Source organism: Pelobates fuscus, chromosome 4, assembly GCF_036172605.1.
Source record: "Pelobates fuscus isolate aPelFus1 chromosome 4, aPelFus1.pri, whole genome shotgun sequence".
NCBI lineage: Eukaryota > Metazoa > Chordata > Amphibia > Anura > Pelobatidae > Pelobates > Pelobates fuscus.
In genome coordinates, this window is record NC_086320.1 from 198,589,777 (window position 1) to 198,616,913 (window position 27,137).

Here is a 27,137-nt window from a genome sequence, read left to right on the forward strand (position 1 = left end):
GGATTAAGAAGAAACAGGGGGTGGGGGGATTAAGAAGAATGCGGGGAGGGGATTAAGAAGAATAGGGGGGTTGGGGGATTAAGACGAACAGGGGGGTTGGTTGGAATGAGAAGAACCGGGGGGGGGGGGGGGGTTGAGGGGATTGAGAAGAATGGGGGGGTGGTGGGATTGAGAAGAACGGGGGGTGGGGGATTAAGAAGAACAGGGGCTGTGGGGGGATTGAGAAGAACGGGGAGTGGGGGATTTAGAAGAACAGGGGGAGGGGGGTTTAAGAAGAACAGGGGGGGTGGAGGGATTAAGAAGAACAGGGGGTGGGGAGATTAAGAAGAACATGGGGGTTGGGGGATTAAGAAGAACAGGGGGTGAGGGGATTAAGAAGAACAGGGGGGTGAGGGGATTAAGAAGAACAGGGGGTGGGGGGATTAAGAAGGACAAGGGGGAGGGGATTAAGAAGAACAGGGGGAGGGGATTAAGAAGAACAGGGAGGGGGGAGAAGAACAGGGGGGTAAGGAGAACACAGGGAGGGGGAGTAAGAAGAACACAGGGAGGAGGGGGGAGAAGTGGAGATGAGGAGAACGTGGGGGGAGTGAGAAGAACACAGGGAGAGTGGGGGGCTGAGGAGAATACGGGGGGGAGTGAGGAGAACACGGGGGAGGTGAGGAGAACACATGGAGGGGGGAGTGAGAAGAACACACGGGGGGTGAAAAGAACACCGGAGGTTTGGGTGGGGGGATGAAAAAAGCACAGGGAGGGTGGGTGGGTGTGAGAAGAGACCGCTAGGGGAGGGGGGGGGAGAGGAGAGACCACTAAGTGGCAGGGGAGAGCTCTAAGGGAGAGCTCTTAGGGAGAGCTCTATAGGACAGGAGGCAGGACAGGGAGCTCTTTCACACTACACACGTACACACACACAATGCATCCCTATACATACACAGAAACCCACAATGCATCCCTACACACAGAAACACAACATGATTCCCTTAACACAGAGAAACACACAATGCATCCATTACACACAAAGACAATGCATCCTTTGCACACATACACAGAAACACACAATGCAAACCCTTACACACACATGCAAACACACACACTGCTTATCTTACATATACACAGAAACACAATGCATTTCTTACACACACTCAATGCACACACTTACAGACACACACCTTGCATCCCTTATACATGCAAACACAGATTCACACAATGCATCCTTTACACACAACCAGAAACACACAATACATCCCTTATACACAAACACACACTGCTTCCACTACAAATGCACCGCATCACATACACAAACTGGTATCCCTATACACTACATACCATAAGCACACACATTAGATCCTCTACAATAACACATAACACATCCCCTACACACTCCACTCCCTGTGAGCGAACTCATGGGTGGAACATGTAGGTGGACTTATAGGTGGGCCTTATGGGCATACTCACCATCAGGCCCTGGGGCCCAGACCTTGAGCTGTTTAAGGGGCCCAAAAAAAATGGAGCTGCTTCCCATTCTATCTGAACTTTGAATGTTGTGACCACAGTTACAAACAGCCTCCAGAGATCCTGTTCTACACCAGACCAGTGAAGCCAAACTGCAGTCCATCATCATCTTCATCTGGTTGTAAGTAGGCAATCTAGTATATTATTAGTGACACTAATCTATTATTTACCTCACATTAAAGGGACACTATAGTCCCCAGAACCCCTTCAGCTTAATGAAGTGGTTCTGGTGTCTATAGCCGGTCCCTGCAGGCTTTTTAATGTAAACACACACTGTGTGCAGCACTGGCATTAGTTCATATGGCAGATCATATAGGTGGGGGGGCGGCAAATTGTTCTTTTCCCTAGGGCGTCAAAAATCCGTGCACTGGCTCTGATCCTGGGCAGGTGCACCAGTGTACTGGTGACCCACAGGAGGGGAGTGCACTGATTGCACAGCACTCTCCTCCTGCCCAGATACGTCTTTACCGCAGTGCAAATGCCCTCTGCCCCTAATTTACAGTGGCCCACACTCACAGCAAGCAGTGCCTGGAGCCCTTTGCAGAGACGGTAACAAAGAGGTTCTGCGGCAGCTGGCCGTCCTGCAAGCATTATATTAAACAGCTGTTCCCCATGCAGCCACAGGTGGCTCTGTGCTGGGAGAATGTGATTACTCTTCACTTCCTCCCAGCCTACAGAGCAGTGCATGGGAGGGAGAGAGGAGGAGGCATGATTTAATCTTACAACAAATCCAGTAAGCAAATCTTTATAAATTTGGGGGGTTCAGCTCTGTTTCCACAGTTTATTGGTGTTTACTCTGATGTCTGTATTAATATTGAGGGATGTCTAAGTAGTAACGTCAGTGTGTGTCAGCAGGTCCAGCCGTTGGGGTGTGCAAGCTGTGCGGTCACGCAGGGCGCCATGACAACAGAGGCGCCCGGCGGCCAACACAGCTCACAAGTTGGGGACACCAGCATATTAAATTTAATTGATTCGCTGGTGGTGCACTGGTGTGCACCAGCAGTAGGTGCAGTCAGATTATATCCTCTCCCTCGTGGTTCCGGCGCTCAGTTAGTTAGTCAGAGCACAGGCTCAGAGATTCTCAGCCTGCGCTCTGACATTGAAAGTCAGAGCCATGAAGGAGTGGGTATGGCAAGAGCTACTGATTAGCATAACATTAATATCCGTTATAAAACCAGGATAAGGTGGGCATGGATGGTGAACTGATTTGGTGGTGCAATGGGCCACTTGACTGGTTTTGCCCCCCAGGCCTAAGGCTGCCAGCCCTCCCCTGCCTGCCCGTATGGCCAACTCATGCTTGCAGGACTTCTCGTGGGCAGCTCCCTTCCTATGGAATAGCCTGCCTAGTGCCATCAGTTTTTAATCATTTAAGAAGTGCCTTAAAACCCATCTCTTTAGGAAAGCTTACGGCCTCCCAGAGTAACCTCTACCTCACATGCCTCTCTCTTGCTCTCTTCTATACGGCAGCACTTTTCTCTCTCCTCAAGCTCTGCTTCCCTCCCACCTTATTTGATTGCTATTTCCTGTCCTAATGTGTTTTATACCCCACCTCCTACAGACTGAAAGCTCGCTTGAGCAGGGTCCTCTTCAACCTATCGCTCCTTTAAGTTTTCTTGTAATTGTCCAATTTATTGTTAAATCCTCCCTCTCATTATATTGTAAAGCGCTATGGAATCTGTTGGCGCTATATAAATGGCAATAATAATAATAATAATAACCTACTTTGTCCAACACCAAAAACCCCACCAATCTTGTATCTATTCCATGTACCTCCAACACCAAAAACCCCACCAATCTTGTATCTATTCCATGTACCTTATACGTGTTTCGCATAACATTGTTATACTGCATTCTGTATCTTTGTAATTTTATTGTAATAATTTTTTTATGAAGTCCCTGAGGAAGTTCCTATACTAGAACGAAAGGTGTAGGACTTAAAGTGGTATTTTATACCTTTCTATTTATTTGAAATAAATGATTCCTTCTCCTTTATATGCTGGATAAAGCTGTAAGGTAGGACGAAAGGAGGACTTTGACCACCACAGGCACGGAAAAACCCAACTGCATCTCACCCAGACACCGACTCCCTGAACTCCCGTCACTGCAAACGAGAGAGGTCATCCGCGGTTACATTGGTCACCACAGGGATATGTGCCGCCCTACAGGATATGTTAAACTGCAGGTAACGCAACACCAGCCAGCAAAAAAGCCTGACTACTGGAGGGGAAGAGGCCGTTAGATAGTTGAACATCAATACCACCCCCATGGTATCACAGTTGAAAACCACCTGCAGATCCTGAAGCAAATCCCCCACAAGTCATCCGCCACCACAATAGGGAACAGCTCCAAAAATGTAAAATTCCTAAGTAGGCCTGCTGCGTACCAACTGCCGGTCATGTAGTAGCACACCAGTGGGTGCCGGAAATGGGCCAATACTCTAATGACCCCACCGCATCCGTGAGGCCAACCTTGTGCATCCCACGTTAGACACCTCCGGGACCTGCCAGTACGCTCTACCATTAAACCCATTCAAGAACACATCTCACACCACTAGGTCATCCTGCAAAGGACGGGTGAGCCGCACAAAGTGGTGTTACTTTGCCACTACTGACGTGGCAACTGCCAATCTCCTATTGAACACCTGGCCCATGGGCATGATGAGGCATGCAAAATGCAGTTTTCCCAAAAGTGACTGCAACTGCCACAGTGGCAATTTACGAAGTTCCCTCACGGCTGCTACCATCACTCGCAGCTTTGTCCACCGGCAGGCGAAACGCCCAAATGATCGAATCGATCTCTATCCCCAGGAAGCTCAAGCACATCACTAGACCCACTGTTTTATTAGATGCCAGAGGGACCCCAAAAGGACCGGAAGACCAATTCTAGGGAATGCAGCAGATGTCAACATATGGGCATTCCCGTTTTTGTGATTTGTCAGTAACGGAATTTCTCCTGCTCTTTCTCAGAGTCTTTGGATTAGTTGTAGGGGAGGGGAAGGTCCTCCAGAGGGGGCAGGTAGAATATTTCCACTATTTTTCCCCTTCCAGATCTTCTCCTTAACCTCTGGTTTTGAGTGGAGCCCCAATAGACACAACATGTACGTGCCCAATGCACCACCTGAGACACATCTGTCCCCAACAATGACACCGCCAGACTGGAAACCAGCCCAGGAACAGTGGGTACTCCGGATGCACCCAACGCAGCCGGCTGGCAGATCCTGAAATGTTCGACACCAGAACCGGCCCCGGCGGGACACAGTCCCATCCAGTCTGGATTTGCACATCCAGAGAGAAGAGCTGTGGCAAGGCAGCCCCCACGCTGCACTACCATTGTGCTAAGAACCCCTTCATACTATTCACTAGACTATGCCAACCTTGTTGTGAAGCAGTGCCAGCGGACATCCAACCCCCTACCCCGCCAACCCGATTAGTCGAAAGTTACTCAACAGACGGCACAGGAGCTGACTGGAGCAGCAACGCCGAACCAGGAGGAACCTGCTGGGCTGAGACTGCAGCATCCAGTGGGACTGCAACAGGAGCAGGAGTCGCAGAGGCCTGGAACAAGGCCCGGTCCTGAGCAGCCTGTAATGAAAAGATGGGTGAGACACCAACTGCCCAGCAGCATCAGACCCACTCCAGGAGGATACCAGGGAATTACCCAGCATTGGGGTTTGCCGGGCAGGCCAGGAGCCCACACGGCTACCCCTGCGGCCTACTTATCCACCCTGTGGCCTGATTGGCACTCCACCTGACAGACGAGCAGGATGCATGCTTGGTATCCAGGTGCGGTGCTCAGGTGACCTAGTGGCAGCCCGAGGTGAAGTGACAGGAACAACACTTGTCACGATGAGCCGATTGCCTGGATGATTCCGGACCTCCGGCTGAACTCTGGATGTGGCAAGCCTCCCAGCATCCCGAGAGGAAGTGGACCACCCCACCGCAGGGTCCCAGGTCTCACGGCCTGCTGACCGCTTGGGCTGCCAGGCCGACCTTGTGCACCGGTGCCAGGGAGAAGCCCGGGTACCTGGAGAGGGGCTGAAATGGGCTGGAGGTTGCGCCTGCTGTTACAGTGAGAGAAAATAGTATTTGATCCCCTGCTGAGTTTGAACGTTTGCCCACTTACCTTAACAGAAGGTGTCTTCTCTGCCAACATACAGTGTGTCTGGGGTAGGGCTAAGCATGGGCGAAGAAGGAGCACTGATGCTCCTGCTTTTTCTCACTCTTCACTTGTGCACCCTCAAACAGTCCCACACTAGACCCCAGAGAGAGGACCAACTGGACCGACACCAGTTTTCCCAAAGTTAGAGAGGCTGAAAGAGCCTGAAATGTATTTATTTTTTATAAATAAAATGAATTTGTTAGTATGTGTGAGATAATATATATATGTGAGTGTGTCAAATCAGTGAGTGTGTGTATCAGTGAGTTTGTCAATGTGAGTATATGTCTGTCAGTGAGTGTGTGTGTGTGTGTGTGTGTGTGAGTGTATGTCTGTGAGTGTGTCTGTCAGTATGATTGTGAGTGTGTGTGTGTGCCAATCAGAGTCTGTGCCTGTCAGTGTGTGTTAAATGAATATATCTGTCTGTTAATTAGTGTGTCTGTCTTTCAGTGTGTCTTTCAGTGTGTGTGTGTCATTGTGTGTCAAATCAGTGAGACTGTGTGTATGTCCTTGCGCTATGGACCCTTGACAGAAAATGTCCATCATTTACTAAAGTTAACCCCTGATCACGGCAATCGCGGGTTTAAACGCTCATCCGGTCTGCCTCGGTATTCGAGACAGACCGGGAGCACCCAGTGCTGCAGGGCCTCCCTACTCTTCCGTGTCCAGTGTGAAGTGCAGGGAAACGGATCAGTGATGATCTGCTTTGCTTCTGCTTTGTAAAAAAAAAAAAAAAAAAAAGTTAAAGTAAAAAGTAAAAGCCCACCTCCCCCCCATTCCCCCTGCTTTAATAAAATTAACCCCTTCCATGCTAAATGATCACTGACTACAGTGATCAATTGACAGGGACTACATTTTACTGTCATCTGATTTTTTTTTTTTTTTTAACCCCTGAGGATTATTATTTTTTTTTAACCCTCAGGGATTACATTTATTTTATTAATTAATTTAAATATTTTAAAATTATATATTTAACTAGCTGGGTGGGTGGAAGTTAGTGGGGAATTGGGGAATTTGGTGTTAGGCTAGCTATGGGTTAACGTTAAAAAAAGTTTTTTAAAAAGCTTTAAAAAGTAAAAAAAAAAAATCAGTGATGATCTGCTTTGGGTCATTGTTAGGGGTAGGGCTAGTGGTAGGGTTAGGGTTAGGGGTTAAGGGTTAGGGTTTAGGATTAGGGCAGATAGCTGGTTTTGCCAATGGTGCAAATTAGTCTAGCACTAGCTTTAAATCCAATGCATAGAACATTATGGTTTATTCCAAGAGAAACATTATTTCCTTCTTTACTGCAAAAAGAAACACTTACTGTGCCTACTCCTTATTATAGCTTTATTCTATATAATATTATGTTATTCAATTAGGATTATTTATTAAAATGAGAAATGTCCAGAAATCAAAGAAAATTCAAAGTGAAATTAACATGTCAGACAAAAATAACAACTGGAAGCAATTTAAGCCTTACATTTAATATATTCTCTTAAAATAAACTTAGAATTTCCCAAACTTTTGTAAAAATCCCTAATTGTTTTATTAATTTTCAACATATAATAACCACATGCTTTATCCGTTGGTCCCTTTTTGTTGTGTTTCCACTGACCTTTTCCACTTATAAGCCATCACTGGGGACTTCCTTATAAACTTTGCTCTAGTTTTGTTGCTTTATGTTGTTTATGTCTCAGTGCTTTTTTATATGCTCTTTCATAGTATATTTTTCTCTTTTTATTGTAGCTCTTCTCTGCTGTCTCAGTCTTTATCACAGTTGTATTTTGTTGTACTTGTATTTTATTAATCTTTGTACTTTTTGTTAAGAGGAGTAACTTTCTAAAATGTCAACAGAAGATTTGAATTCTCAGATTCCATGAAACTATACCATTTCCCGAATGAAAAATGTTTAAGTCTCTCTAATACAAGTATTACGACATTATGAAAAAACACAAAACATGCTGTTGACACCGGCTTCTTAAACTCAAACTGTTCAAATTATTTTGAGGAGAAAGATAACAATGTTGATGCTTTCTTCTATCATTGTTTATTAATTCACCCAAATGTCCTTGGGATTCTGTGTTTTAAGCAGCATTTGAAATTACATTGCTCAAAAAAAAAAAAAAAAAAAAAGCTTTCATCAACAATATATGGAATGTAAACATGATAGAAATGTTCCAGGAATTCTCCATTCTTTGGAAAAAAATTATTTATCACAAATTTTACTTGAAATGTGGATTATACAGGTCATAAGACGTTTGAGAAATTGGCGATAGACTTTATAAGAAACAGGCCAAATTAATTTACTAATGCATTCAGTCTGAAAAAAACTATTACATTTAATATAGTTTACGTGGAAAGGAATAGTTTGGACACTATAACAACTTAATCAAAATTAACTTGTTATGGTGTCAGCAAGTCCCTGGTGCTTACTTAACACTCAGAGTTAAACTGTTCACTAACAATTTAACCCTAAAGACTTTGTTCCAGTGGCAGATCGCTCTTCCCCTCTTCCTTCTGCTTCCTTCTGCCTGGGAAAAGCACTGTCTAGAGATGCCACTGGTTGCCTTAGATTGGTCAGCTGGCACTTAAAGCCAATAGGTAGCTCTATAATCATAAAAATGTACTTACATGAGTTGACCACTCTAAGTCAATCAGAGGCATGCCCCTGCTCTATGCTCCCGCTTTCTGTTCTGAAGAGTTTTGGAAAGTGGAAGGACAGGGGAGCAGTGCGATCTGGCACTCGAACATATACTTTAGGGTTAAACCATTTGTAAACAGTTTAACCCCTAATGTAAAAGAAGTGCCAAAGAGCTCTTGGCACCATAAAAAACATTTTAAAGTTGTTATAGTGCTTGAAGTGTGCCTTTAAGATTACACAGCCATTATTTTCTGATTGTCTTGATAAGCTGATCAGGGTACTTATACCTAAATCCAACTTTTCATGATGAACAGAGTGGCGGAGAGATGGAGGTTATGCTCTAACGTTGTTTAAAATGATTACCTTAATAATGATATTTTCATTCTACTAACATGGTTGTGGTATTTTGTGCAGATGTCAAGGTCTCGAATGGAAGATAGCAGCCAGGTAGAGGTAATATTCCACTAGATGTCACTCCAAAATAGATTGACCAGGGAAGTTTTTTTTTTCTGTTTGTATGTTAGCAAGATCACAAGCTATGCCAGTACCTGAAATTATATTATTAAATTATGAACCATTTTCCTTCACCTTAAATCTTTTGTTAGACTCCAATAAGTAGAATGTTTGGGTAGCTAACAGTAGCAGCTGGTTTTAAGATAGTGTGCCATCATATTTTCCCCTGGAATTTGACACACACCATAATTCTGTAGTCAATATATTTTGATCTGTGGCATCTGTCCGCTTAAAATCATGTACTTAATCCCTAAAGTTGTCCCCGTACAATACACAGAGCTGTGCACAGAGTTAACCATGAGATACTTGGAGTTAGGTATAATATAGAGAAATCCATATCATACTCAAAGCTATATAGAATACAGATTTACCACACTGTACAGAACTGAGTACAATACAGAGATACCCATGCAAAGCACAGAACCTGGTTCAATAGATACCCATACAATACAAGAACCCAATACAATAAGGAGATACATAGAGTTGAGCATAATACAGAGAAATCCATAACACACACAGACCTGGGCAGACTGCAGAGATATCCACACAGCAGACCAGAGCTCAGTAAAATAAAGGCACACACAAAGTGTGTGCATTTGTGACAGTAAGGGGGTGAGGGTGGGCAGTGTGTGTATTGGTGAAAGGGGGGGCAGTGTGTGTGTGTTGGTGACAGTGGGGGTCAGTGTATGTGTTGGTGACAGTTTGGTGAAGTGTTTGTGTTTATTGGTGACAGTGAGGGGCAGTATGAGTGTTGGTGACAGTGCGGGGGCAATGTGTGTGTTGGTGGCAGTGTGGGGAAGTGTTTGAGTGTGTTGGTGACAGTGGGGGCAGAGAGTGTGTGTCGTGGTGACAGTGGTGGGTAGTTTGTGTGTGTCTGTTGGTGACAGTGTGGGGAGGCAGTGAGTTTGTATTGGTGACAGTTCGGGGGCAGTGTGTGTGTGTGTTGGTGACAGTGTGGAGGGCAATGTGCGTGTGTTGGTAACAGTGGGAGGCAGTGAGTGTGTGCCGGTGACAGTGTTGGGGCATTGCGTGTGTTGGTGACAGTGTGTGTGTGTTAGTGATGGTGGTGGATAGAGTGTGCTGTCACAGTGGGGGGCAGTGTGTTTTTTGTGTTGGTAACAGTGGGGGGGACAGTGTGTATGTGTTGCTAACAGTGTGGGGGAGGTTGTTTTAGTGACAAGCCTCCCTTCATTCAAATACCTTTAGTTTTCAGTGGTCCAGTGTCCACCATGGTGTTCTAATGGGCAGCTCTGTAATTTGCAGAGTGCAGAGCTGCAGACCATGTGATAGAGGTCTTGTGAGCACCCAGAGTGTTGCCATGGTAACCTGGGGCACCGCTCTCGGAGCTTGAGAGTCTGCAGCTGTGTACCCGGTGGAGTTACAGACTCACTCCATGGGCAGACTGCTTGGAGGGGCCCCGCATCGGGCGCATACAGGGCAAGACACTTGTCTCCCTCCTAATGTCGGGTCCGTGGTCATGGACCAAGGATTCGACAGGTCAGTCTGCCCAGTGGCAATTTAGGCAGCTGCCTAAATGGTCTAATTAGAGTGCTGTCTCTATGCCATATTCTGAAAGGGGAGGCAAAATTCACTTTTCTGCTATCATGCTCATTAGTGCTTATGCTATAACAAGCTTTCTAGTAAATGTTGCTGCTATTGTGAAACATCAGCTACACAATTAAACTCCTTTACAGCTGGTAATATAAGTAGATACAGACTACATGGAATCTCAGTGGGTGTCCCCTGAAATTCCTTCTTTAAGGTAAAACACTTTGATAAAACCTGCTATTTGGTGAAAGGTGTTAGTGTATTTTAATGTTTGAAAATATTTCAAAAATGAAAAATAAAAAAAAAAGTATTCTTTTTTTTACCCATTCTGGACCCTCATGGAAGTTTTTTTAGGAGATTTTATCAAGAGGAACACTCCAGCTATATCCTTCGTGGGGATTATAGTATTATTATTGTATTTATTTTTATGCATGAGTTTATGTGAACACTGCATGAGTTTATGTGAACACCTGGTAACCCGACCGGTTACCTCAGCTTGATCTCTTCTTTCAGCCATTCAGGAACCATTTAGCAGGCACAGTGACCCAGTTCTCCCTCAGTGACTAGCTTTTATAGTGCTTACGAGGACTCTCCCCGTTGCATCTTCCGGCAAGCTGGAACAGCAGACACAGGGGTTAAATCTTCCTTCCCTTCAGTAACCAGACGACACACAGTTCTGGAGGTTAAAACACTGACCTCTCTTTATTTGGGACACACAGCTTTTATGCACAGACCCCCCCAGGGGGTCTCCATACCGTTCAACACAATACCAGGCGGGGGGGTTGGGTTACAGATAGCCATCTCCCGCTCTGGGAGATACCAACAGGACACAGGGACACACATGAAAACACATTCCATACAGAGGGTAAACTTTGGGGCTTGGTGCCCCAGGAAGGAAAGGGGTCACATGGACTATATCACTAGATAGCCCCGGGTCCCATCTGGGATCCCTGCAAATAGCAGGGCTATCGGATGTACAGAGCCCGAGATATCAGCATCTAAAGTCTGGGGGCTCAAAGGCTCTGTACATCCAAGAAATTAGTTCCATGGAGTTGCTTGATTTAGTCCGGCGAATTCAAACTTTGGGTCTAAACCAAGCAACAACAAATCAGCTGAAAGGGCACAAACCAAATCATGCCAATCAGCGCTATGGGGAGGAGAGGAGTTTTGCCGTCCAATCCGGAGAAAGGGTGCAAAACTCGGTTTCACCAATCGGCGTTTAGGGAGGAGAGAGGCTTCACCACCCAATCAGGAGAAAGGGTGTGAAACCCCGTTTGAACGGGCGCTTTTTTGATGATTGGTCGTCTGCTCCCCGGAGCGACCAATCAGCGCTCACTCATGCTGACATACCAAGAGAATAGTGCAAACACAGCCTGAATGGGCACTCCCTCTCCCATTGGTTGACACGGACTTCCATGCGGCCAGCGGGATTCTGCAGCCATGAGACCGACTCACAGCTCCAGAGATTCCCTGCTGGTGTGTGTCCCTCTCTCCGGTGGATATCCCCACACAGGTATCCACCACAGAGAGAGCATTCTCCTAGAAAGCTACGAACCTAGCCTTGCAGCTCCCAGGTAAGGGGGGGGGGACCAGTGACTATAGCTCCGTTGGGAGCGGGTAGGATGAACACTGATACGGTGACTGGAGACAGTGTGCACACGCCGGTTCAGGATATGAATGCTGCCCATGGTGGGCGTTCGGTTATATGAAACGGCAGCCACCCAGGGGAAGCACGCGCCACTTGTTTGCTCATTACGAGGTATGAGCGTTCTATACTAGCATTCTAAATGAGGTGTTGGGGTGGTCCCCCTTCAGGAGCTAAACGGAACCCGATCATATGAGCTCTCCCGAACGGGGAGCAGGTAAAATACACAAATACATAACAATTACATAATGATACATGGGGAAACACAAAGTACAAGGGGAAATCATTAAAATACACATTGGGAACGCAAAATACAAGGACAAAATGTAGGAATATTCAGTTGGTATGGTACTTAGTGGCGGTTTCCCGCCACACACTATTTGCTGTTTTATTCCTTTTCATACATATCCACAATGGTGAACCACTTTGTTACCAACTCACCCTACTTCAAGAGTGTGTGTGACATGGTTGTGGTAGTGAAAGGTTTAACCCCTTAAGGACACATGACATGTGTGACATGTCATGATTCCCTTTTATTCCAGTAGTTTGGTCCTTAAGGGGTTAAAGTTCACTACTTGCCTGCACTAGACCGGAAATAATGATTGTGACAGTAGTCACAGTCACTGAGAATGGAAGACAGACAATATATGTAGGCCACTATCTTCCTCTTGTGTTTTGGTCACCCTGTGCCCAGTATTAGTGCAGGGTATGTTTAATGTATTGCTTGTCTGTGTCTCTCCCCCTCCCCCTCCCCCTTTTTCCTGTCCCATGGTTTCTCTATCAGGGCGTTGTCTCAGGGACACTGCCAGACCAGTTTAAACAGGCTGCTTTGTCCCTCCTCAATCTCCCATCAGCCCTTGCTATTGTCTGACCCCACCCTTCCTTGTACTATAGTAATCTTTGTACCCTATTGTATGTAAATGAGGCTGTTGTAGGCTTAAAAATATGTGTGCTATGTCTAGTAAAGGAGTTGCTGTGTTAACCTTCACCATGTGTCGTCTGGTGTTTGAGGAAAGGGATATAATCTGCTGATGAAAAGGGTGTCCAGGGCTACATACACTATATGTAGGGTGGAAAAGGCCCTCAGTGATCCCAGACAAGCCTTGGTGACTGGATATGAAGTGCTCCACGGTCCCTGATAAGTAAGTGGTAGCAGACTTGGCGGAGGTACTCGGCTGGAATACTGGAGCTCTGTTACAATGATAAAATCCCACTTAACATCATCCACACTTAAGCATAATAATATAAATATAACTATATATATATATATATATATATATATTTAATCTTTATTGATTTTTTTTTATGAAAGTATTCACATACAATATTTCAAGAGAAAAAAAATAAAATAAAAAAAAACATGAGGTAAACATAAAAACATTACAATTCATTATATTTCAACAGTTATTTTGACAAAAGAGAGAGATTTTAAGTGCATATAATCAATCTTGAGAACCCTTTTTCCTTTATCCTATCCCTTTCTTTATGTAATTATACTCTTTAATAAGTTTTCCTGCCTTCACTTTGTTTTGCTTTTCCCCTTCTTTTATCTACCCTTTTCCCTTCCTCTTCCCTTTCTTTTTCCCCTTTCTCTCTCCTTTTTCCCTTTACACATAAAACTAAATCATATAAACATTTACACAAGACAAAAAAAAACAAAAAAACATTTTGCTGAGAGTTGCTGAGAGTTTATCGTGTACTACTAATGGGAACCTGTAAGGAATGATTAACATTCACTCTCTCTTCCAATCATGTTCCCTTTAGCTATAACCTACTTAAAAGTTTGCACGCAGGTACCATCGCCCCAACCATGTTTCCCAGGACTATAGGCCCTGATGTATGCTAAGTCTCATTTCTTCTTCCTAACTTTGTAATCCATTTCTGCCATGGTTCGATTCGTGGATTAAAATAATTATCTTGTCTCAATATCCCTATCTCCATTTTACAATTATTCAGCACCTGATGTTTTATTATCTCCCAAGAGTCTGGACTCTTTCAGTATCTTGCAAGAGTAGCTTTAGTTTCTATAAGGATATGAATGATTATTTATTTTTTATCCTTTGGAATTATGGGCCATCCAAGATGTAATATCATAGAACTACAAGTATAATCTAGATCCACCTCTATTTCTTCCCTACAGAATTTCGCTACCTTTTGCCACAGTTGGAATATATTCGGACATGACCACCATATATGAACATAATCTGCTCTAGAGGAGGCACAACACCAGCAAAGATATTGCATTCCTGGGTAAATTTTTTCTATCTTAGCTGGAACATAATGTCATCTATTAATAATCTTATAATGGCTTTCCGATAGGTTTAAGCAGTGTGAAGCTTTAATTACTGCTCTATTAGCCCTAACCCATTCATTTCTCGTAATTCTAATTTGTAGATCTTTTTCCCAAGCTTTTAAAGCTGGAAATTCTGGGATTATCTTATATTTGTTATATAATTTAGAGCATTTTGAGACTAGATTTTTACTGTGTTTATTATTTAATAAATTTATGAAAGTTTGTAATTCCTCCGAAATATCCACTATTCTATGTCCCATTAAGAAATGTTTTATCCGTAAATACGTAACATTTTCTCTGTAGGGAATAGAGAAGGTGTAACGGACCGTTTCAGCATAAAAGGGGAAAAATCCGTTTAGGCGATAATCCCCTTTCCTAGAGACAGGCACAGCTACTGCAGAACACCAAACTCCCGATCTGGATACGAAATAACACTCCGAACTGGAACAGCTGAACAAGAAAAGCATACAACCCACTTACACTCCTGGCAGTCAGCTTACAATCCAATTCCCCCCAAGAACGAGACGACACTTCATTTTGAGGGTTAAACAGGAACTCTGGACTGGCTCATCCAGCCTGGCTTTTATTTCCAACTCACACATACAGGCCACACCCAGGGGGAGGCATAAAAGAACCAATGACATAGATGTTACCTCCCACACATCCCCTCCCCTTAGTGTGACACATAATCCCATTATGCCTACAGAGTAAAATATACTTTTACACAACTTTCATAACTTTAAAACCGTACATCACATTCACATAAAAATACATATCCACAATCAATCCATTCAGGGGAACAACATATTAAAAAATGGCATGAATCCGACCAGGGGTTCAAAAGTTACTAAAAGTATCTTTTGGGCCCTGGCTTGCAGCATGGCACAATCTGGCTCAAACAGAAGTAAAACATCCCCCACAATTCATCCCGGCTTCTTCCCTTCTGCCCTGGAGATAATTGGAGAAGTAATCCAATTATCTAGGACTAGAGTCAGACTCCATTAACCACATGGTTGCAAAAAGACAGTAAAAGACATAAAATTACATACTGATACATTTAACACATAAAACACACATTTCTACATATCCCCAGTTTAACTGAACACATAAATACCTACATAATATTTAAGACAGTATTACTGTGATATGTTACAAAGTCTTAAAGGGATTTTAGTCCCAAAAGTCCCAATATGTCCATCGCTGATTTTAAAGGGCCAGTAGCAGCAATATAAATTATTACATGCCCAAATATAGTGTTTATAGAGCAATATGTCCATGGGCCGTAGTCGCAGGGCAGGAGGCTAGCAACCAGGCTTCTCCAGTTCAGAGTGGCGAAGTTGGTTTTGCCACAGAAGGCTTGTCTAATCTCTTCAAAAGGTCTAATCTGATGTCGTTGGAATAACTGATTTATTATATTAATGCCTTTAGCCATCCATGGTTTAAGATTAAGATCCTCAATATTAATGGACAAAACATTCAGGGGTAAGTCGATGATGATTTTATCTATTATTTTATATCTTTTTATTCAGTTTTTCCACTGGGCCAATAAATTGTCTAAAATTAGACACATATCTTCTTTTTCACCTCTGTGTATTTTCCAAAATAGGGCCAGTAGGTCTGGAACTTTCGATCTTCTAGCCTCAATTTTTGCCCATGATTCTCCCCTAGAACTCTCTTTCATAGAGGATACAATATGCGCCAAAGAACAAGATTTACATATCTCTTTAATATCAGGAACTCCCATCCCTCCTAATTTAGGTTTTAAATTGAGGATTTTTTTATTGACCCTGGGTTTTTTCCCCAACCATATATATTTTTCTAAAGCTGACTGGATCATCGTAAGCCATGATTTAGGCATTTTCAAGGGCAACATGCGAAATACATAGCTCCATTTGGAAATCAGATAAGCCTTTACAACATTCATTCTACCTATCCATGATATCTCTGCGGTTCTCATATCTTTCAGTTGTTTATTAATAGTGATGTACCGAACTGTCCGCCGGCGAACAGTTCCCGGCGAACTTAGCGTGTTCGCGTTCGCGGGCGAACACATGGGCGGTTCGATCCGCCCCCTATTCGTCATCATTGGGCAAACTTTGACCCTGTGCCTCTGGGTCAGCAGACACATTCCAGCCAATCAGCAGCACTCCCTCCCTTCCACACTCTCCAACTTCCCTCCCAGCATCCATTTTCGATTCATTCTGAAGCTGCATGCTTAGTGAGAGGAGGGAAAGTTTAGCTGCTGCTGATTAGATAGGGAAATTGATAGCTAGGCTAGGGTATTCAGTGTCCACTACAATCCTGAAGGACTCATCTGATCTCTGCTGTAAGGACAGCACCCCAAAAAGCCCTTTTTAGGGCTAGAACATCAGGCTGCTTTTTTTTTTTTCTGTGTAATGTAATTACAATAATTACAATTAAAATAATTTTTTTTCACTGTAATAGAAGAGCAGGTGCCTGCCTGCCAGCTTCTGTGTGAGGTTCACAGTGGATACTGTGCCCACTTGCCCAGTGCCACCACTCATATCTGTTTTTACAATAGCTTAAGCTTTAGATTTAAAAAAAATATTTTTTTTTCACTATAATAGAAGAGCAGTTGCCTGCCTGCCAGCTTCTGTGTGAGGTTCACAGTGGATACTGTGCCCACTTGCCCAGTGCCACCACTCATATCTGTTTTTACAATAGCTTAAAGGACCACTCTAGTACCAGGAAAACATACTCGTTTTCCTGGCACTAGAGTGCCCTGAGGGTGCCCCCACCCTCAGGGACCCACTCCCGCCGGGCTCTGGGGGGGAGGAAGGGGTTAAACTTACCTCTTTCTCCAGCGCCGGGCCGGGAGCTTTCCTCCTCCTCCTCTTCTTCCTCGCGACGTCATCGGCAGAATGCGCATGCACGGCAGGAGCCGCGCTCGCATTCAGCCGGTCGCATAGGAAAGCATTCATAATGCTTTCCTATGGACGCTTGCGTGCTCTCACTGTGATTTTCACAGTGAGAAGCATGCAAGCGCCTCTAGCGGCTGTCAATGAGACAGCCACTAGAGGCTCTGGAGGCTGGCTTAACCCTCAGTATAAACATAGCAGTTTCCCTGAAACTGCTATGTTTATAAAAAAAAAAAAGGGTAAAAGCTAGCTGGACCTGGCACCCAGACCACTTCATTAAGCTGAAGTGGTCTGGGTGCGTAGAGTGGTCCTTTAAGCTTTAGATTTAAAAAAAAAATACTTTTTTTTCACTGTAATAGAAGAGCAGTTGCCTGCCTGCCAGCTTCTGTGTGAGGTTCACAGTGGATACTGTGCCCACTTGCCCAGTGCCACCACTCATTTCTGTTTTTACAATAGCTTAAGCTTTAGATTTCAAAAAAAATATTTTTTTTCACTGTAATAGAAGAGCAGTTGCCTGCCTGCCATCTTCTGTGTCAGGCTGGATGCTGTGCCCATTTGCACAGTCAGTGCCACCACTCATATCTGTTGTGACAATAGCTTAAGCTTTAGATTTAAAAAAAAAAAAATTTTCACTGTAATAGAAGAGCAGTTAGTTGTCTGCAAGCGTCTGGGTGTCAGGCCTCCTTCAGCGTGTGCTCTGCAGACCTGTGCCAGCGTACTTTGACAGTTGCCACTCATTTCTGGTGTCTCTGTAGCGTGCTTTTACAAAGAAAAAAGGTTTCCAGTGTAAGCTAATAGCAGCCAGTCAGTGTCCTTCAAGCGGCTCTGTCAGTCCTTCCTTCAGCGTGTGCTCTCCAGAACTGTTACAGTGCACATTACCAATCATATCTGGTGTCTCTATAGCGTGCTTTTACAAAGAAAAAAGGTTTCCAGTTTAAGCTAATAGCAGCCAGTCAGTGTCCTTCAAGCGGCTCTGTCAGGCCTACAGTGTGTGCTCTACAGAACTGTTACAGTGCACATTGCCAATCATATCTGGTGTCTCTATGGCGTGCTTTTACAACGAAAAAAGGTTTCCATTGTAAGCTAATAGCAGCCAGTCAGTGTCCTTCAAGCGGCTCTGTCAGGCCTACAGTGTGTGCTCTCCAGAACTGTTACAGTGCACATTGCCAATCATATCTGGTGTCTCTATAGCGTGCTTTTAAAACCCAAATTTTTTTTTCACAGTTATAGATTGAATAGCAGTTACTTGTCTTCAAGCGGGTGTGTCATGCCTACAGTGTGTGCTCTGCAGAACTGTTACAGTGCACATTGCCAATCATATCTGGTGTCTCTATAGCGTGCTTTTACAAAGAAAAAAGGTTTCTATTGTAAGCTAATAGCAGCCAGTCAGTGTCCTTCAAGCGGCTCTGTCAGGCCTACAGTGTGTGCTCTCCAGAACTGTTACAGTGCACATTGACAATCATATCTGGTGTCTCTATAGCGTGCTTTTACAAAGAAAAAAGGTTTCCATTGTAAGCTAATAGCTGTCAGGGTACCTGCGGTCTCTACCTCCGAAAGAGGTAGAGACTTAGCTGTTCCTCCATCCAGACGGCCTGATGGCTCCCTTTCCCACGGCCTATCCGGTCATGCTAGGCCGGCCGCGAGGGAGTGACTGCCTTTTACAGCATCTAGGCAGGAAGTTGTCATCAGGAAACTCCTCCGGAACGACCTGTCACTCAATTGCTGCAGGACCAATCAGGACGCCTCGGAGGCGTGGTTACTGCTCTGAAGAGGGTATTTAACAGAGCTTCTTTCATTAGCTCATTGCCCTGTCGTGGTTCTAGCTTGTTCTAGTCACTCAGTGCTTGTGTATTCTATTATCCCTTTTGGTTTTGACCCGGCTTGTTTACCTTACTCTGCTTATCTCTGTTACCCTTGATTCGGCTTGTCTCTCGCTTACCTGTCTTCTGTTACCCTCGACCTCGGCTTGTCTTTGACCATTCTATACTGTACTACTTACGTTAGTCCGGCCATTCTAAGGTCCGGTATACGTATCTGGCTACTGTTTGTACTCTGCGTGTTGGATCCCTGTCCCGATCCTGACATTACGACAGGGCCAATGGATCCTGCGCGTACAAACAGTCAGCTTGCCTCTCCTGATCCTAGGTTTGAAGCCATGGATCACAGAATGGATCAGATGCCGCTTGCGCTACAGGCTCTATTATCTCGTGCCAATAACCCACCAGAGGAGATACGTAATACCCCTGTTTCTCCTGTCGGTTCAGGTCTAGAGGTAGCCACAGTGGGTGCTTCTTCTCGCATTACCCCCCCAGTACGCTATGGTGGGGCTCCTGAGAAGTGTCGTGGTTTCTTAAACCAAATTAGTATCCATTTTGAATTGCAACCTCGCTCTTATCCTACAGATAGGGCAAAGGTAGGATTTATTATCACACTACTTATTGAGAAAGCTCTGAGATGGGCCAACCCATTATGGGAGAACGATAACCCATTAGTTTATAACTATAACGCCTTTGTAGCTGCTTTTAGAAGAACATTTGACCCTCCAGGTAGAAAGGTTAATGCAGCCAGATTACTGTTGCGTCTGAGACAGGAGAACCGAACACTGGTGGATTATGCACTAGAGTTCAGGTCTCTGGCGTCAGAGGTCAAGTGGAATGAGCAGGCGTATATGGAAGTATTTTTGAATGGCTTATCTGAAGTAATCCTTGATGAGGTTGCTACCAGAGAACTCCCTGAGAATTTAGAGGATTTAATTTCGTTTATCTCTCGTATAGATGAACGTTTAAGAGAGAGACAGAACACTCGAGAGAGGAACCGGAGACCTTCTTTTAGGTTAGCCCCCGCTTTTCCAAGTCCTAAGGTTCCTAAACCTATGCAGATAGGGTATACCCGCCTCTCTGAGGAGGAAAGACAGTACAGGAGAAGAGAGGGTTTGTGTATGTATTGTGGAGCTAAGGGTCATTTACTCTCAAACTGTTCTAACCGCCCGGGAAACGCTCGCACCTAAGTCTCTCTAGAGGACAGGCCTTGGGTGTTTCTATTTTGTCCTCTACTCCTAATTATAAAGATCACAGGCTTCTGCTACCAGTTTCCTTAACTTGCGGGAGGGAAGTAGTAAGGGCTATGGCTTTGATAGATTCCGGTGCTGCTGAGAATTTTATCGACCAAGCCTTTGCTAGTAAAAACAATTTCCCATCCCAGCTAAGGGAGACACCCTTGGCCGTTGAGGCCATAGATGGTAGACCACTACTAGACCCTGTTATCTTTCGTGAGACCATACCCATTGAGTTAAATGTTGGTATCCTACACGTGGAGAATTTATCTCTTCTGCTCATTTCGTCTCCTTCCGTTCCCATAGTTCTGGGGTACCCATGGTTGAAAGAACATAACCCTATTATTGATTGGGAGTTAGGGGAGATACTCTCGTGGGGCCAAGGCTGCCAGGATCTGTGTTTGTGCAAGGTTTCTCCATTAGCTAATATTAACATACAGGAGAATCCTACTCAGTCCACAGAAAGACAAATACCAGACCTTTACCTAGACTTAAGGGCAGTGTTTGACAAGAAGAATGCCGATTCTTTGCCGCCACACAGGTCATTTGACTGTAAAATTAAGCTTCTACCCGGGACTATGCCTCCGAGGGGCCATGTATATCCTTTGTCTGTTCAGGAAAACTCGGTTCTAGAGGAGTATATTCAGGAGAATTTAGAAAAGGGATTCATCAGGAGGTCTTCTTCTCCGGCCGGGGCGGGGTTCTTTTTCATTAAGAAGAAGGATGGCACGCTGAGACCTTGTATCGATTACCGAGGCTTGAATAAAATAACGGTCAGAAATGCCTATCCTATCCCACTGACTACCGAGTTATTTGATCGTCTTAAAGGCTCCAAAATCTTCACCAAGTTAGATCTCAGAGGGGCTTACAATTTGGTGAGAATCCAGCAAGGTCACGAGTGGATGACGGCATTCAATACTCGGTATGGCCATTACGAATACACTGTTATGCCATTTGGACTATGCAATGCTCCTGCAGTATTTCAAGAGTTGATTAATGAGGTACTTAGGGAGTTTCAGCATGATTGTGTTATTGTTTACCTGGACGACATACTAATACACTCTAAGGAGATTGAGACTCACCATAGACAGGTCAGAAAGGTGTTACACAAACTTCTGCAACATGGTCTATACTGCAAATTGGAGAAGTGCAGTTTTGATCAGTCTCAGGTAGACTTTCTTGGGTACGTGATTTCTGGGGAAGGTTTTAAAATGGATCCTGGTAAACTCCAATCTATTTTAGACTGGCCTTTGCCCAAAGGACTCAAGGCTATCCAAAGGTTTATTGGTTTTTCCAACTACTATAGGCGCTTCATTAAGGGTTACTCCTCTATCATTGCGCCTATTACCAATATGACCAAACAAGGGGCTGATACTAAGTTCTGGTCTGAGGAAGCTCTTGGTGCTTTTAAGACTCTCAAGGAACTTTTTTCCTCAGCTCCCATTCTAGTTCATCCTGATACGACTCTGCCTTTCTTGCTCGAGGTCGATGCTTCTGAGACAGGAGTTGGGGCTGTTCTGTCTCAAAGGTTAGGGGTGGATAAACCGTTACACCCTTGTGGTTTCTTCTCTAAAAAAATTTCTGGGCCTGAGAGCAGATATGACATCGGGGAGAGGGAACTGTTAGCGGTCATTAAGGCTTTAAAGGAGTGGAGACATTTACTGGAAGGGACACTACACCCTGTTACTATCCTAACGGATCATAAGAACTTGTCTTATATTGGGGAGGCTAAGCGCTTGTCCGCCAGGCAGGCTCACTGGGCTTTGTTCCTCACTCACTTTAATTATGTACCTACGTATAGACCTGGTTCTAAGAACTCTAAAGCCGATGCTTTGTCTCGTCAATATGAACCATCCACTATAACTGAACCACTTCTGTCCTCCATAGTTCCTAAGGGGAATATCATCGCGAACACGAATCTCAGGATTCACTCTCCATTGCTTTCTGAGATCATGAAGTTTCAGCATTTGGCACCCAAACAGACTCCTGGGGACCGACACTTCGTTCCTGCCGCTCTCCAACTGGAGGTGCTACGCTGTCTCCATAACAGCAAGGTGGCTGGGCATCCTGGCATCCGCAAGACTTATGCGCTGGTCTCTAAAGATTTTTGGTGGCCTGACTTACGCAAGGATATTAAAGAATTCATTGGGGCATGTGAAGTTTGTACCAAGACCAAGCTACCCCATTCGCTTCCATGCGGATTTCTGCACCCTTTAGAGGTTCCTGAAAAGCCTTGGTCCTGCCTGGCAATGGACTTCATTGTTGATTTGCCTATCTCTAAAAAGCAGACTGTCATCCTCACTGTGGTAGACAGATTTACTAAAATGGCTCACTTCATTCCCCTACCTAAACTCCCATCTTCGCCCGAATTAGCGGAGATATTCGCCAGGGAGATTTTCCGTTTGCATGGGATACCTTCCCAAATTGTCTCTGACAGAGGCTCCCAATTTGTTTCCCGTTTTTGGAGATCATTCTGCTCCCAACTAGGCATCAAATTGAATTTCTCCTCTGCCTATCATCCTCAGTCCAATGGAGCTGCTGAACGCACTAACCAAAAAGTTGAACAATATTTACGTTGTTTCGTTTCAGAACACCAGGACGATTGGGTCGGTTTGATTCCTTGGGCGGAGATTGCACATAACAATCTCATTTGTGATTCTATGCATTCTAGCCCTTTTTTCTTGAATTATGGCTTTCATCCTTCCATCCTTCCTTCGGAGTCTTCTTCTCAAGGGATACCGTTGGTGGATGTTCATGTTGCCAATTTAAGAGAGTTGTGGGATCAAACTCGACAAATTCTTTTGCACAATTCTACGCTGGTTAAAAAACACGCTGACAAACGTAGAAGGGCAGCACCGGTGTTTGTTCCAGGCGATAGAGTATGGTTAAGTACTAGAAACATTCGGTTAAAAGTGCCGTCCATGAAGTTTGCTCCTCGATATATTGGACCTTACAGGGTACTGTCTCAAATTAACCCAGTTGAGTATCGTTTAGCGTTGCCTAATGCCTTACGCATTCCTAATTCATTTCATGTTTCCTTGCTAAAACCATTAATATGTAACAGGTTCTCCTCCACGATCGCCCCTCCCCGCTCAGTTCAGGTGGAGGGTCAGGAGGAGTATGAGGTCAATTCCATCGTTGATTCTCGAATCTCCCGGGGGAAACTGCAATATCTGGTCGATTGGAAGGGTTATGGTCCTGAGGAGAGAAGTTGGGTACCTCAGGAGGAGGTGCATGCTCCCCGTCTCCGCAGGGCGTTTCACTCTCGATTCCCTTCTCGCCCTGGTGTATTCCGCCCGGTGGGCGTATCTGAGAGGGGGGTACTGTCAGGGTACCTGCGGTCTCTACCTCCGAAAGAGGTAGAGACTTAGCTGTTCCTCCATCCAGACGGCCTGATGGCTCCCTTTCCCACGGTCTATCCGGTCATGCTAGGCCGGCCGCGAGGGAGTGACTGCCTTTTACAGCATCTAGGCAGGAAGTTGTCATCAGGAAACTCCTCCGGAACGACCTGTCACTCAATTGCTGCAGGACCAATCAGGACGCCTCGGAGGCGTGGTTACTGCTCTGAACAGGGTATTTAACAGAGCTTCTTTCATTAGCTCATTGCCCTGTCGTGGTTCTAGCTTGTTCTAGTCACTCAGTGCTTGTGTATTCTATTATCCCTTTTGGTTTTGACCCGGCTTGTTTACCTTACTCTGCTTATCTCTGTTACCCTTGATTCGGCTTGTCTCTCGCTTACCTGTCTTCTGTTACCCTCGACCTCGGCTTGTCTTTGACCATTCTATACTGTACTACTTACGTTAGTCCGGCCATTCTAAGGTCCGGTATACGTATCTGGCTACTGTTTGTACTCTGCGTGTTGGAAACCTGTCCCGATCCTGACAATAGCAGCCAGTCAGTGTCCTTCAAGCGGCTCTGTCAGGCCTACAGTGTGTGCTCTCCAGAACTGTTACAGTGAACATTGCCAATCATATCTGGTGTCTCTATAGCGTGCTTTTACAAAGAAAAAAGGTTTCCATTGTAAGCTAATAGCAGCCAGTCAGTGTCCTTCAAGCGGCTCTGTCAGTCCTTCCTTCAGCGTGTGCTCTCCAGAACTGTTACAGTGCACATTGCCAATCATATCTGGTATCTCTATAGCGTGCTTTTACAAAGAAAAAAGGTTTCCATTGTATAGCAGCCAGTCAGTGTCCTTCAAGCGGCTCTGTCAGTCCTACAGTGTGTGCTCTCCAGAACTGTTACAGTGCACATTGCCAATCATATCTGGTATCTCTATAGCGTGCTTTTACAAAGAAAAAAGGTTTCCATTGTATAGCAGCCAGTCAGTGTCCTTCAAGCGGCTCTGTCAGGCCTACAGTGTGTGCTCTCCAGAACTGTTACAGTGCACATTGCCAATCATATCTGGTGTCTCTATAGCGTGCTTTTACAAAGAAAAAAGGTTTCCATTGTAAGCTAATAGCAGCCAGTCAGTGTCCTTCAAGCGGCTCTGTCAGTCCTTCCTTCAGCGTGTGCTCTCCAGAACTGTTACAGTGCACATTGCCAATCATATCTGGTGTCTCTATAGCGTGCTTTTAAAACCAAAATTTTTTTTCACTGTTATAGATTGAATAGCAGTTACTTGTCTTCAAGCGGTTGGGTTCAGGCCTACAGTGTGTGCTCTGCAGAACTGTTACAGTGCACATTGCCAATCATATCTGGTATCACAGTAGCTTGCACGCATAGTATCACTAATCCCCAAAAAAATGACAGGCAGAGGCAGGTCACCCCGCAGGGGCCGTCGTGGTCGTGGTGCTGTGATTCCCTTTTGCCCTAGAATAATGCCCAGTTTTCAGAAGCCACGTACCCTGAACTTGAAAAGTTCTGAGGACATAGTTGACTGGCTAACACAGGACACCTAACCTTCTACATCTTCCGCTTGGAACCTTGACGCACCATCCTCCTCCAGCTTAGCTTCAGGCATCTCTCAAGATACCACTCACCCGCCTGCCGCCACCACCAAAACTAGCACCACAGACGCTTTACTTGGTATGTCAGAGGAGTTATTCACACACCCGTTTGAAGAAATGAGTGATGCGCAACCATTATTGCTAGAGGATGTAGATAACAGGGATATGTCTCAGGCAGGCAGCATTAAACACATGGAGGTACGGTGTGATGATGATGATGTTGTACCCGCTGCTGCTTCCTTTTCTGAGTTGTCAGATACAAGCGAAGCGGTTGATGATGACGATGCGTCCATGGATGTCACGTGGGTGCCCGCTCGGCAAGAAGAAGAAGAACAGGGCGAAAGTTCAGATGGGGAGACAGAGAGGAAGAGGAGACGAGTTGGAAGCAGGGGGGGTCGTCGCAAGGAGCTAGTGGCACAGTCAGACAGCATGCATCGGCACCCGGGGTCAGCCCGACAGCACGCCAATCAACGCATGCTGTGTCCACCACCAGAATGCCGTCATTGCAGAGCTCAGCAGTGTGGAATTTTTTTTGTGTGTCTGCCTCTGACAACAGCGATGCCATTTGCAACCTGTGCCAAAGGAAACTGAGTCGTGGGAGGTCCAACACCCACCTAGGTACAACTGCTTTGCGTAGGCACATGATCTCACATCACAAACGCCTATGGGATCAACACATGAGTACAAGCAGCACGCCTACTCTAAGCCGCCATCCTCCTCCTGGTCCAGCATCTTCAGCCACATCAACCACTGCTGTCCTCCTTGCCCCCTCTCAACCATCCGCCACTCCGTCTCCCGCCTTGAGCAGTTCCCGCTCATCTGCCCACAGTCATGTGTCTGTCAAGGACATGTTTGAGCGTAAGAAGCCATTGTCACCAAGTCACCCCCTTGCCCAGCGTCTGACAGCTGGCTTGTCCGAACTATTAGCCCGCCAGCTTTAACCATACAATCTGGTTGAGTCTGAGGCGTTCAAAAAATTTGTAGCTCTTGGGACACCGCAGTGGAAGGTACCCGGCCGGAATTTCTTTCACAAAAGGCAATCCCCAACCTGTACTCGATTGTGCAAAAGGAAGTCATGGCATGTCTGGCACACAGTGTTGGGGCAAGGGTCCATCTGACCACTGATACCTGGTCTGCAAAGCATGGTCAGGGCAGGTATATCACCTACACTGCGCATTGGGTAAACCTGCTGACGGCTGACAAGCATGGAATGCGTCGCATTGCAGAGGAGTTGGTGACACCGCCACGACTTGCAGGCAGTCCTGCTGCCACCTCCTCTACTCCATCCTCTTCCATAACCTCCTCGGCTGAGTACTCTTGTGCTGCTGCGTCTTGCTCCACATCAACGGCACCCCCCCAGCTCCCCAGGTAATATTCCACATCCCGGATACGGCAGTGTCACGCCGTCTTGGGTTTGACTTGCTTGAAAGCAGAGAGTCACACCGGACAAGCACTCCTGTCCACCCTGAACGCACAGGTGGAAAAGTGGCTGACTCCGCAGCAACTGGATATCGGCAAAGTGGTGTGTGACAACGGAAAAAATTTGATAGCGGCATTGAAGTTGGGCAAGTTGACACATGTGCCGTGCATGGCACATGTGTGTAATCTGATCGTACAACGCTTTGTGCATAAGTACACAGGCTTACAGGACGTCCTGAAGCAGGCCAGGAAGGTGTGTGGCCATTTCAGGCGTTCCTACACGGCCATGGCTCACTTTGCCGATATCCAGCGGCGAAACAACATGCCAGTGAGGCGCTTGATTTGCGACAGCCCTACACGTTGGAATTCAACACTCCTAATGTTCGACCGCCTGCTCCAACAAGAAAAAGCTGTTAATGAATATTTGTATGACCGGGGTGCTAGGATAGCCTCTGGGGAGCTGGGAATTTTTTTTCCACGTTACTGGATGCTCATGCGCAATGCCTGTAGGCTCATGCGTCCTTTTGAGGAGGTGACAAACCTAGTCACTCGCACCGAATG